Source organism: Physeter macrocephalus, chromosome 4 (assembly GCF_002837175.3).
Source record: "Physeter macrocephalus isolate SW-GA chromosome 4, ASM283717v5, whole genome shotgun sequence".
Classification (NCBI taxonomy): domain Eukaryota; kingdom Metazoa; phylum Chordata; class Mammalia; order Artiodactyla; family Physeteridae; genus Physeter; species Physeter macrocephalus.
This window is the reverse complement of record NC_041217.1, coordinates 134,123,395-134,135,761: the sequence shown is the minus strand read 5'-3', so window position 1 is coordinate 134,135,761 and position 12,367 is coordinate 134,123,395.

The window sequence follows — 12,367 nt, the reverse complement described above, 5'->3', positions numbered from 1 at the left end:
TCCGCGGCATGTGGGATCCTCCCATACCGGGGCGCGAACCCGGTTCCCCTGCATCGGCAGGCGGACGCGCAACCACTGCGCCACCAGGGAGGCCCTAATTACTCCTTAATCAACTGCTAATGGGTGTTAGCTGCCAGCCCAGGGTGGCTGATAGGGCTCCAGCTGGCCAAGGTTAAAGGGAAGCTGGTTGTCAACGTGTCACTGGCCTTGAAAACAGAAGGAGGCCTTGGGGTGGGTGAAAAGTGTCTTCTTTTCACTTTCTTCCTCTGTCTTTTTGTCTGGATGTTTGGTCCCAGTCATGAGGGACTGGGAAGCAAAGGTATTTGGAGGATGTAAGAACCAGGAAAAGCCAGGAGTGAGTGGTTAGCAAGCAGAGGAGATCAGACAGACGACAAATGATTATTGAATGTGTACAAATGTCAGGTATTGTGCTGAGTGCTTTCTTCCCGATGCTGTCAAGGTCAAGGTTTTGGAGGGAGAAAAAGGAAGTGAGGACAAGTTGAATGTGCAGGGGAAGTAACTCTGAGGAACATGAATGAGAGAAGTCATGAATCAGAGGCACCTGAAGGTTGGCAAGAAAAAAGAGAAAGAAAACTAACATTTACAGAGCATGTTTTAAAAATATTTGTTAAATTAATAGTCTAAAATCAAAGGCTCTCCACGTGAGATATTTTAATGATAACAGCTGCCATGAATTGTATACCTATGATGTGCCCAGCATGTGCTGTCCCCCACAATGACCATCTTCAATAGAGGTTTACTATACCTACTTTACAGATGCAGAAATTAGGATTCACAGAGGTTAAGGGTCATACCCATGGTCACATTGCTAGTATGCAGCTCTGCTATTTTCCTGATTGCAAAGCTTAAAATTTTTAACAGCTTTATTGAGATATCAGTGTCATATAAAAAGTGTATATATTTAAGATGTACAACTTGATATTTTGATATGTGTATATATTGTGGAATGATCACCACAAAACAGTTAACATATTTATTATTTCTACATAGTTACCGTTTGTGTGTGTGTGTGTGTGTGTGTGTGTGTGTGTGTGTGTTAAGAAGATTTACTCATCTTAGATAACTAAAACTTTGTACCCTTTGACCAGCATCATCCCATTTCCTCCTCCCCCAGCTCCTGGCAACAACTGACCTACTCTCTGTTTCTTTGAGTTGTGACTGTTTTAGATTCTACGTATAAGATCATGCAGTTTCTCTTTCCGTGTCTTGCTTATTTCGCTTAGCATATTTTGCTTAGCATAATGCCCTTCAGCTCCAATCATGTTGTTGCAAATGGCAAGATTTCCTTCTTTAAGGCTGAGCAATATTCCAGTGTGTGTGTATACACACACACACACACACACACACACACACACACTTTATTTTCTTTATCCATTCATCTGTTGAAGGACATTTAGTTTGTTTCTATGCTTGACTGCTGTGAATAATGCTGCAATGAACATGGAAATGCAGCTATCTGTTTATGATACAGTTTTTGATTCCTCTGGGTATATACCCAGAAGTGGGATTGCTGGATCATATGGTAGCTCTATTTTTAATTTTTTTGAGAAATCTCCATATGTTTTCCACGATGGCTGCACCAATTACCATACTCACAAACAGACACAAGAGTTCCTTTTTCTTCACATCTTTCCCAACACTTGTTATCTTTTGTCTCTTTTATAACAGCTATTCTAACAGGTATGAGGTGATCTCCCACTGAGGTTTTGATGTGCAGTTCCCTGATGATTAGAAATGTTGAACACCTTTTCACATACCTGTTGGCCATTTGAATTTCTTCTAAGAAGTGTATTTAGGTCCTTTGCCCATTTTTAAATCAGGTTATTTGTATTTTTAGCAATGAGTTGTAGGAGCTCCTTAGGTATTTTGGATATTAATGCTGTATTGGATGTGTGATTTGCAAATATTTTTCACATTCCATAGGTTGTCTTTTCATCTTGTGTGCTGATTGTTTCTATTTCATTTGATGCAGTCCCACTTCTCTATTTTTGCTTGTTTCCTGTGCTTTTGGCATCATTAGTTTTAAAAATTTTGCCAATATCATTGTCAATAAGGTTTTTCCTTGTTTTTTTTTCTAGGAACTTTAAGGTTTCAAGTTTTATGTTTAAGACTTTAATCCATTTTGTGTTGATTTCTGTGTATGGTGAGAAATTGGGGGCCAATTTCTTTCTTTTGCATGTGGATATCCAGTTTTCCCAGCACCATTTGTTGAAGAGTCTATCCTTTCCCCATTGTTGAAGATCTTGGCACCCTTGTTGAAGATCAGTTGACTGTAAATGCATGAGTTTATTTCTGGGTTCTCTATTCTGTTTCATTGGTCTATATGTCTATTTTTATGCCAGCACCATATTGTTTTGATTGCTACAGCTTTGAAATATAATTTGAAGTCAGGAAGTATGATGCATCCAGCTTTGTTCTTCTTGCTCAAGATTGCTTGTGTGTATGTGTGTGTATGCGTGTGTGTGTGTGGGGGGGTGTTTGTGTGTAGAATTGTTAGGGTTTTCTATGTGTATGATCATGTCATTTGCAAACAGAGATAAGTTTACTGCTTCCCTTCTGATTGGATGCCTTTTATTTCTTTTTCTTTCCTGATTGTTCTGGCTTTGGACTTCCAGTACTCTGTCGAATAGCAATGGTGAGAGTGGACATCTTTGCCTTGTTCCAGATCTTAAGGGAAAGTTTTCAGTTTTTCCCCATTGATTAGGATGTTAGTTGTGAGTTTTTCATAAATGGCCTTTATTATGTTGGGGTAAGAGGTTAAAACTTAGAAACACAAGGGTGAGAGCTTATGAAGCTGAAACTTAGATTGTGAGAAGGGGTCATACCTGGCTTATGATGGCGTTTCTGAGCTTGAAGGAGGGGTCCCATTGGCTGGGGACCCAGATCTCTGAGGAAGGGGCTTGGGTTGGCTGGTATCACTGAGGGGGCACAGTGAGGCTGGTTCTATGAATGTTGCTGCAATGTAGATTTAACTGTTGCTCTTAACAGGAACTCCTGCTGCCAGGGTAAAGAAGCATCGCTCAGTAACACAGACAGGAACGCCAAGGAGATAGAAAGTAAACAGGAAGGAGCAGTGCCCTCTCACCCCTCCAGCTGTGCAGGCTCCCTCTTTCACCCCTATTGGCAGAGTTTAATAAGTCACTAGCTAGCCAAGCCTAAAATGTGGTTTGCAAACTCCTAGCCCCAGTACCTCAAAATACACATTGTGGTGTAGTGAAAAGTATCTGAAATTTAGCATCCAAAGACCTGGACTACTGCAAAAACTAACTGGTTTCCCTGTTTTCACTCTTAGCTCCCTCTAATCCATTCTTACTGCCAGTCCCCTTGCAGTGAGGGGTGGTTCTCTGGTTTAATTATGGCCGATGGAATCTGTGTGGAAGGGATGTGTGAATTTTTAATTCATTTCATTAAAAGGAAGCTGCTTCCCCTCCATTTCTTCTTGCCTACTTCCCACATACGGGAACATGGGGCATGGCTGTGGTGAAAAACTACCATGAGTTTATTTCTGGGTTCTCTATTCTGTTTCATTGGTCTATATGTCTATTTTTATGCCAGCACCATATTGTTTTGATTGCTACAGCTTTGAAATATAATTTGAAGTCAGGAAGTATGATGCATCCAGCTTTGTTCTTCTTGCTCAAGATTGCTTGTGTGTATGTGTGTGTATGCGTGTGTGTGTGTGGGGGGGTGTTTGTGTGTAGAATTGTTAGGGTTTTCTATGTGTATGATCATGTCATTTGCAAACAGAGATAAGTTTACTGCTTCCCTTCTGATTGGATGCCTTTTATTTCTTTTTCTTTCCTGATTGTTCTGGCTTTGGACTTCCAGTACTCTGTCGAATAGCAATGGTGAGAGTGGACATCTTTGCCTTGTTCCAGATCTTAAGGGAAAGTTTTCAGTTTTTCCCCATTGATTAGGATGTTAGTTGTGAGTTTTTCATAAATGGCCTTTATTATGTTGGGGTAAGAGGTTAAAACTTAGAAACACAAGGGTGAGAGCTTATGAAGCTGAAACTTAGATTGTGAGAAGGGGTCATACCTGGCTTATGATGGCGTTTCTGAGCTTGAAGGAGGGGTCCCATTGGCTGGGGACCCAGATCTCTGAGGAAGGGGCTTGGGTTGGCTGGTATCACTGAGGGGGCACAGTGAGGCTGGTTCTATGAATGTTGCTGCAATGTAGATTTAACTGTTGCTCTTAACAGGAACTCCTGCTGCCAGGGTAAAGAAGCATCGCTCAGTAACACAGACAGGAACGCCAAGGAGATAGAAAGTAAACAGGAAGGAGCAGTGCCCTCTCACCCCTCCAGCTGTGCAGGCTCCCTCTTTCACCCCTATTGGCAGAGTTTAATAAGTCACTAGCTAGCCAAGCCTAAAATGTGGTTTGCAAACTCCTAGCCCCAGTACCTCAAAATACACATTGTGGTGTAGTGAAAAGTATCTGAAATTTAGCATCCAAAGACCTGGACTACTGCAAAAACTAACTGGTTTCCCTGTTTTCACTCTTAGCTCCCTCTAATCCATTCTTACTGCCAGTCCCCTTGCAGTGAGGGGTGGCCGATGGAATCTGTGTGGAAGGGATGTGTGAATTTTTAATTCATTTCATTAAAAGGAAGCTGCTTCCCCTCCATTTCTTCTTGCCTACTTCCCACATACGGGAACATGGGGCATGGCTGTGGTGAAAAACTACAACCATGGCATGAGAGCAGCACTCTAGGGAGTGACTGGGCACCAAGAGAAAAGAAAACTGAGTCCTTGAATGACCTTGAGAGGCAGAGCCACCATAGTTCACTGGACTGCCTTTTACCTTGTTTAAGTGACTGTATTTGTCCTAGTGAAGTGGCAGAAGCAATGGCCTAACTAGAAACATCTAGTATTAAATGGCTTGTGGAGCTATTGGAAGGACTGAATAAATAGAATTTAGATTGAGCTTTTAGAAATGAGCCCAAAGTCCTGGGCAAGGCAGAGATCTATCTCTTCTTGGCCCTTCTATGGAATGGAAGCTTTGGTTCCAAAACTACTCCAGAGCTACTAGGACCAGGAAGAGCCATGTTATGCCTGCTACAGTCCCCGCCAACAGAATGAACCCCTGGTGCCCTGATCCCCACAAAATAAGCAACCCAGCTCTGGGCCCTCCACCAAGGATGCTACCAAAAAACCAAACATTCTCACAGCTAAGCTTGCCCCAGAAGCAGCAGAGGCAGCAGAAGCTGGTCCCCTCACTTCTGCTTTCCAGAATTCATGTTCATGCATCTGATTGGCCAAACCTAAATCACATCCAGAGCTCAGCTGCAAGGGAGTCTAGGACATGTATGTTTTACCTTTCTAGCTCCCACATTATAGCAATATCTACTAGAAGGAGGATGAAATGGATACGGAGTGCTAATCTACCCTATCTGGCAAAGTAGATTTATCATATCCTGAGAGTCATTCAACAAATTTTCTCTACTGAGCATTTATTAAGTGCCATGGTCATAGTTGAGTACGACACAGCCCTTACCCTCAGAGAGTTTTTCTGTCCAATTTACAGCACAGTGTGCAAAGTTCTATGAGGAAAGCCTGGAGTCTCAAGGGATGGCAGAGTAGAGCTGCTTAACCAGGTCTTATGTGTATAGGGAAGAAGAGGGGGCACTGCTCAGGGAGGGCTTGGGAAGGTGATGCTGGAGCCTTGTCCTGAAGGAAATGTTGCCACAGCTTTCTGGCTGAGAACTTAGACTCTGGGATGAGACCGTGTTGAATCCCACTCGACCACTCACTAACTAAAACCCTGAGTAAGTTCACCTGCAAGCCTGAATATACGACAATGTTTGTTCCTTCTACCCCATCCCTCCCCCCAAAAAATGATCTCTTACAAAAGAAGGGGTGTCTTCGTCTGTTTGGGTTTCTATAACAAAGTAACACAGACTAGGTAGCTTGTAAGCAACAGAAATTTATTCCCACAGTTCTGGAGGCTGGAAGTCTGAGACCAGAGTACAAGCATGGTCACAGGCGGGCCCTCTATCAGGGGGCAAACTTCTCTTTGTGTCCTCATCTGATTGAAGGGGAGAGGGAGCTCTGTGGGTTCTCTTTTATGAGGGCACTAATCCCACTCATAAGGAGTCCACCCTCATGACTTAAGCCTCCCCCAAAGCCCAATTTTGCAATACCATCACGTTGGACATTAGAATTTCAACAATTGAGTTTGGGCTGCGGAGGGGTCACATTCAGACCATAGCAGGGAGTAACTTTGTATTCAACTCTTTATATCAGTGGAAGTCAGTGCTTTAATTTGAACAAGATATGTATTAACTTGCAATAATATTACTTAATTTAATATATGATGCCTTTGAAAGAAGAAAGCGCTTACCCAGGATCACACAACTAGAGATTACTGGAGGCAGAACTGACCCTTCCTGCATCGCTCACCTCTTAGTTACTAACCACACCATTCTTCTTGCCTAGTGGCTTCTCCCTTGTGCTCATTTCCTGCACTGGAGCTCATTTCTGGACAGTACTTCTGATGTTTGGGACTCCGCCTTTCTTGTGTATTTTTGGCTCAGCCTGTACCTTTGGCCTCCCAAGGTATCGCCCAAGGTCTCAGGCAAGGACTCCTTGGCTCCAGACATGTGGCACTGGGGAGGCCTTCCTGTGATCTGGTCCCTCTGCTGGTTGGAGCTGGACTCAGACGTTTCTTGAGTCAGATATACCCCAGTCTAGGCAGGACAGGAATAAAGATGCAGACGTAGAGAATGGACATGAGGTCACGGGGAGGGGGAAGGGTAAGCTGGGACAAAGTGAGAGAGTGGCACTGACATATATACACTACCAAATGTAAAACAGATAGCTAGTGGGAAGCAGCCGCATAGCACAGGGAGATCAGCTGGGTGCTTTGTGACCACCTAGAGGGGTGGGATAGGGAGGGTGGGAGGGAGACACAAGAGGGAGGGGATAGGAGGATACATGTATACATATAGCTGATTCACTTTGTTATACAGCAGAAAGCAACACAACATTGTAAAGCAATTATACTCCAATAAAGAAGTTAAAAAAAAAAAAAGATATACCCCTGTCTGAGGATGACTTCAGATCCGTAGGGGCAGCCAGCACTGTAGACCCAGGCTTTCTTCCTCTAGACATGCCAACAGCCTGTGATGATTTCCTCTGGATAAGTGTGTACAGGGAGCCGAATTCAAATTCTGAACAGCTTGGCTGGTTAATATCCATATAAGCACTGAATACTCAATCAGAGGTGATTCCCTTCTTTGTAACACAGCAGCCAGCACTTGACTCATTCTATTACCTGTACAAATGAGAACGAATAACTAATGGATTCCTGGATATTTCCCCTGCCCCTGAGTTTCCAGAGATGCTCTGATGTCACTGGGCCTGCTTGTTTTCCTACTGTTACTTGTTCTTAAATCCACCTTGGGCTTTCTTTCAAACACTATTAGAATATGATTTGGGGCCCAATCCACATCTGGTGGACCTAATTGCTAGACTGCAGGGCTTTATCTTACCCAGAAGTGTTGAGCTGTATTAAGAGATTTGATATTCACCTTCCATGTTGCCCTGAGACCTAGAATGCATTCACTTATAAAGTACAGAAAGATAAGCTGAGGTTCTAGGAAGACCACAAGCTGGAGAGGCAACCCGAAGGCATGAAAATCGTGCTGGTCTAGGAGTTTAAAGATAGGAGCTAAAGCCCTAGTTCTGGTACTGAGGAGCTGTGTGAACTTTAACAAAGAATTTCTGTTACCCCTCCTGTTGCCTCAGTGATCAAAGTCCTGAAAGTTGGCTACACTAGATCAAATGTTAATGTGTATAGGAATCACCTAGGAATCTGTTAAAATGCAGAGTTTGATTCCGCAGGCCCAGGGTTAATCTGAGATTCTGCATTTCTAAAAAGCTCAAGTGAAGCTGGTGCTGCTAGACCGGGGACCACAGTTGTAGTAAGAATCTGCTTCAAAAGTTCCCTCCAGCTCCTGTGCTCTAAAAACATCATACTCTTTTTAGTGACAAGAATAACGTTTCCGAGGGGTTTAAGTATATTCTTACATGCACGTTTGTTAAATTACATATATGATACAGATGGTTAAAAAAATTCAAACAATACAGAAACATAAAAGAGTGTGGAAGTACCCTAGTAATCGACCCCCAAGAGAGAACCATTCTTAATGGTGTAATTAAAGTATTTAAGAATATGACCACCCGCCAAAAGTCATGCTCAGCTGTCCTGATTATGGACAGGACCTTTTTTTGAAAGGATTTGAAGTTTCTCCTTCAGCTGAAAATCATTGCAGCCCCTCAATGTGCTAGGTGTTGAGGTAGTGAGTTTGGGCTTATTACATGGAGAAGCGGATTTCTTGGTGTTGTATTCTCAGATGGGGATTTAGAGTCTATGGTGACTTCAGAAAGGGATCTTCACAGAGCTAAGGGAGAGAATGAAAACACAGAGTGCTGGAAATTTGGTCACCTGGGGCTTTCCAAATAGGGGCTTTCTCCTCCTTAATTTCTCTGTGGGGACATTGCCCAGATATCAGGAGGAAAGTTTGGCGGATGTTTTCCCTGAAAAATGCCCTGTGACATCAAACAGTGATCTAATGGAACCAAGAAAGATGAGAATTTCTTCAGCAATGGACTTCGGACCAATTGGTCCTGGCTACCTAGAGCAGAAGCCTCCTAGTCCAGGGCACGCACGAGAGGGGAAGGTTTTACCTTCTGCCACCTCAAGCACGCAAATGAGCCGGCCAAAGGCAAACTCTGGCTTTGCTGCTGTTTTATGAGCAGACTCCTGAGACAAAGAGTCCCCGAGTGCCCTCAGGACTGCATTCAAAATATTCAAAATAGCTGCCTACCTTTCTGCTTCTCCTCCAGTGCCTTCCTCTCCGCCCATTCTCCAGGAGGGAGGCTTGATGCACTTACAAAAGCAGTTTCCTTAAATGAACCCTGCTCCTTCTAGCCTCTGGACTTTTCTAGGCTGTGCCCTCTTCCTGGAACACAGCTCTGGCCCTGTCATCCCCTCCCCACAGGCTTCACTGACTTCCCTTCCCTCCTTTCCCTTCCCCTAGTAGAGAAGGGTGGCTGTCCTCTCTGCTGGCATCTTATATCACCCCTAGAATAACACTTCTTACTCACTGTAACTTTTATCTCCCACATTATACTGGAGATCCTTGAGGACAGATAGGCTATTCTGTTTAAGGTTTTATCTACCTCTACAGCACAGAGTGTACTCATCAAATATTTGTTGAATGAATGGATGAAATTTAACTCACTCAAGGACAATTAAAATGATATTTACTAAATATGCTTACCTGAATTACTTTTTGTTTAATTGAGGATTCTCTAATAAAGATAGGGTCACTAGTGCTTTTGCTTTGTGGCCAGATTTTGAGAAGACAGCATGGTGTAGTGAAAGACACCAGTCATGAGATCCGAGAGACTCAAGTCTACCATTTATATGTTTTATATCATTAGGCAGGTGTTCGGATTTTCTGGGCACCATTATCTTCAACAGGGAAAGAATGATTCCTATCATTCTCAAAAGATTAAATGAGATAATAGGCTTGATTTTTAAAAAAAAAGCTACAGTGAGATTTGCAAATGTCAGTACTTATTATAACGGAGCATTTAAAGAAATTAAAGAATAAAGATACCGAATCACTGTCACCAGTGCTGGGGATGGCTCTGTGTGTAAGTTACGAAGATACTGTCTCTGGGTTACAACCCCTCATTCCCCCACCCCCCAATTCCATTCTCCATTTTGAGACACTGGACTGGGACTCTGTCCGAAGAGTCCTCCTTTACCAACAGTTCCCTTTTAGGCTCTGCCAATATGGGGTGCTAGAGAGAGACTGTAAGCCTGGCAGAGGAAGAAGGGACTTGCCCCTTCCTGTTTACTTCCTGTTCCTGTCAGTGTCACCCCAGCCTTGCTTCTTCACTCTGGCAGCAGTAATACCTTCCAGTTGAATCCAGGTGGCGGTTTTCCAATTCTTGGAGAACCAGCCTCCCTGCATCCTCCCAGGCAACCAGCACTAGCTGCTGGCATCCCCAGGTCTGGGCTGCAGCACCATACAGCTCCTCCTCCAAGCTCAGAGACCTCAGCACCGGCTGAGCATCACCCTCTTGTGATTCAGTCCTCAGGGTCCCTCGTTCAAGTTTCTACATTTTAATAATTCCAACCTCTTCCTTTGTTTTCCCAGTGATGGAACTGGTAGCTGCTTCCTGCAATCTTTACCTCTGTTACTCTTTTTTTTTTTCTATTTTAGTCCTTTAATGCCTAGTTAACAATTCTTTACATTAAATTCTCTCTGTTAAGATAGCTGGTGTGCTTTCTGTCCCCCAACTGTATCCTGAACCAATATGCTCACTGTCATATTAGGCTAGGTTTGGAGAAGGAATAGGAGAGTAGGAAAGAGCTCAGGAACTCTGGTAGTCCTTTATAAAGTCTCCTTGAAACATTCTAGAATGTTCCTGTGGTAAGCGGCCTCTAAGATAGCCCCCACTGACCCCTGCATCCTGTTATTCATGATGGAACTGACTGGATGCCACTTCTAAGATTAGATTATAAAAAATACTGTGGCTTCCATCTTGGGTACTCTCTCCTGGATTACTCACTTTGGGGAAAGCTAGCTGCCATGTGGCTAGGCAGTCCTATAGAGAGACTCCCCCATGATATGAGGCCAAGGCCTGCAAACACGAGTGGGCTTCGAAGAAGATACCCCTCCTCTTGAGTCTAGCCCCCAACTGAGACTGTAGCCTCAGCTGACCATTTGACTACAACTTCATGAGAGACCTTAGCCAGAGGCACCCAGCTGAACCACACAAAGATTCCTGACCCACAGAATTGCAAAAATAAATATGTGCTGTGTTGAGTGACTAAGTTTTGGGATAACTTGTTACATAGCAATAGATGACTAAAACAGTTCCTTTTATTGAGAAACTATGGAAGGACAAAAGGAAACATTTTTTTCCAAATTTATTTCCTGAATAAGTAAATATGGAAAACTGGACTAAGAATCAGCAGTTATACATAATTGTATTCTGTTGAATATTCATTTAGTTCCTACTATTTTGCTTTCTCCAAACTTTGGTTTTCCTTTTTTTTGTGAAAAGTGTGCTGGTGGAAAGGAAACTGGGACAAGGAGAATTGAACTACATATTTCTAAAGAACATTCTGGCTCTAATTTACTTATGGGCATATCCTGGACTATATATTAGATAAATAAAAGATACATTTCAAACTCTAGTTCTCATTTTTTAAAAACTTAAAATTTAGTGACCTAGGGAGACCAAGAGTAATCAGGATTCTTGTTTGCAAATAGTGTATTTGTCATGGTAAATTAACTTCTCTAACAGGCAAATATAAACTACCAGTGCTTTAACATTATACAAGTTCATTTCTTTGCATATGGAGAGGGGAGGGACTTTGCTCTACATACTCATTCAAGAATCAGGAGCTCAGGCTCCTCCCATCTCGTGGCTCTGCCCTCTTCTAGGTGACTTCAGTGGAACAACTGGGAAAAGAGAGAATAGCGGATGACGTGAGAGATTCTTATTGGCTAGCCCTGGAAGTACATCACTACTTTCCATACTCTGTTGGCCAGAAGTCAGTCATGTGGAACCACAGAACTGCAAGGAATGTTGGGAAATGTAGTCTAGTCAGCTGTGTGCCCAGGAGGAAAAGGAAGTGAGGTTTGGTGAATACATAGCAATGTCTGTCACAAAGAGAAACCAATTCTTGTTAAATTAGGTAGGAAAGAAATATATTGGAATGATATTTGCATAGATAATGCTACCAAGTAGAATTGTGCAGCTTGTGTCCTGTAAGAAAGGTACCTGGATGAGGGAGAGTTTCTATGTTCAGCTTGGAGGGATGTTTGCTTCTTTCTAATGATCTCTTAAGAGAGCTATGCCTTAAAGAAATTCATACAAAGGCACTGTATGTGCTAGGTGACCTTGTGCCTAGCTCAAGGTATTCATGGGAGGCAAAAGGATGAGACTTGGAAATAAGGGAGAGCCCAATGCTAGTACAAGAACAATCTATTTAGGATATTGATGCTGGTGCTGTCATCACTGAACATTGGCTATCATGCTGACAGCCTCTGCTGGAAGCTCACTATATCCCCAAAGGATGTCCAAAGTGTGGCACCAGATAGGCTGCCTTGGGCTCTTGAGGCAACACATCCCATACAAAAGAATACTGCTCTGGCTTGTATGCTGGGTGACACAGAAGGCTGTCGATTTTATTTTATATATATATATATATTTTAACATCTTTATTGGAGTATAATTGCTTTACAATGGTGTGTTAGTTTCTGCTTTATAACAAAGTGAATCAACTATACGTATACATATATCCCCATATCTCCTCC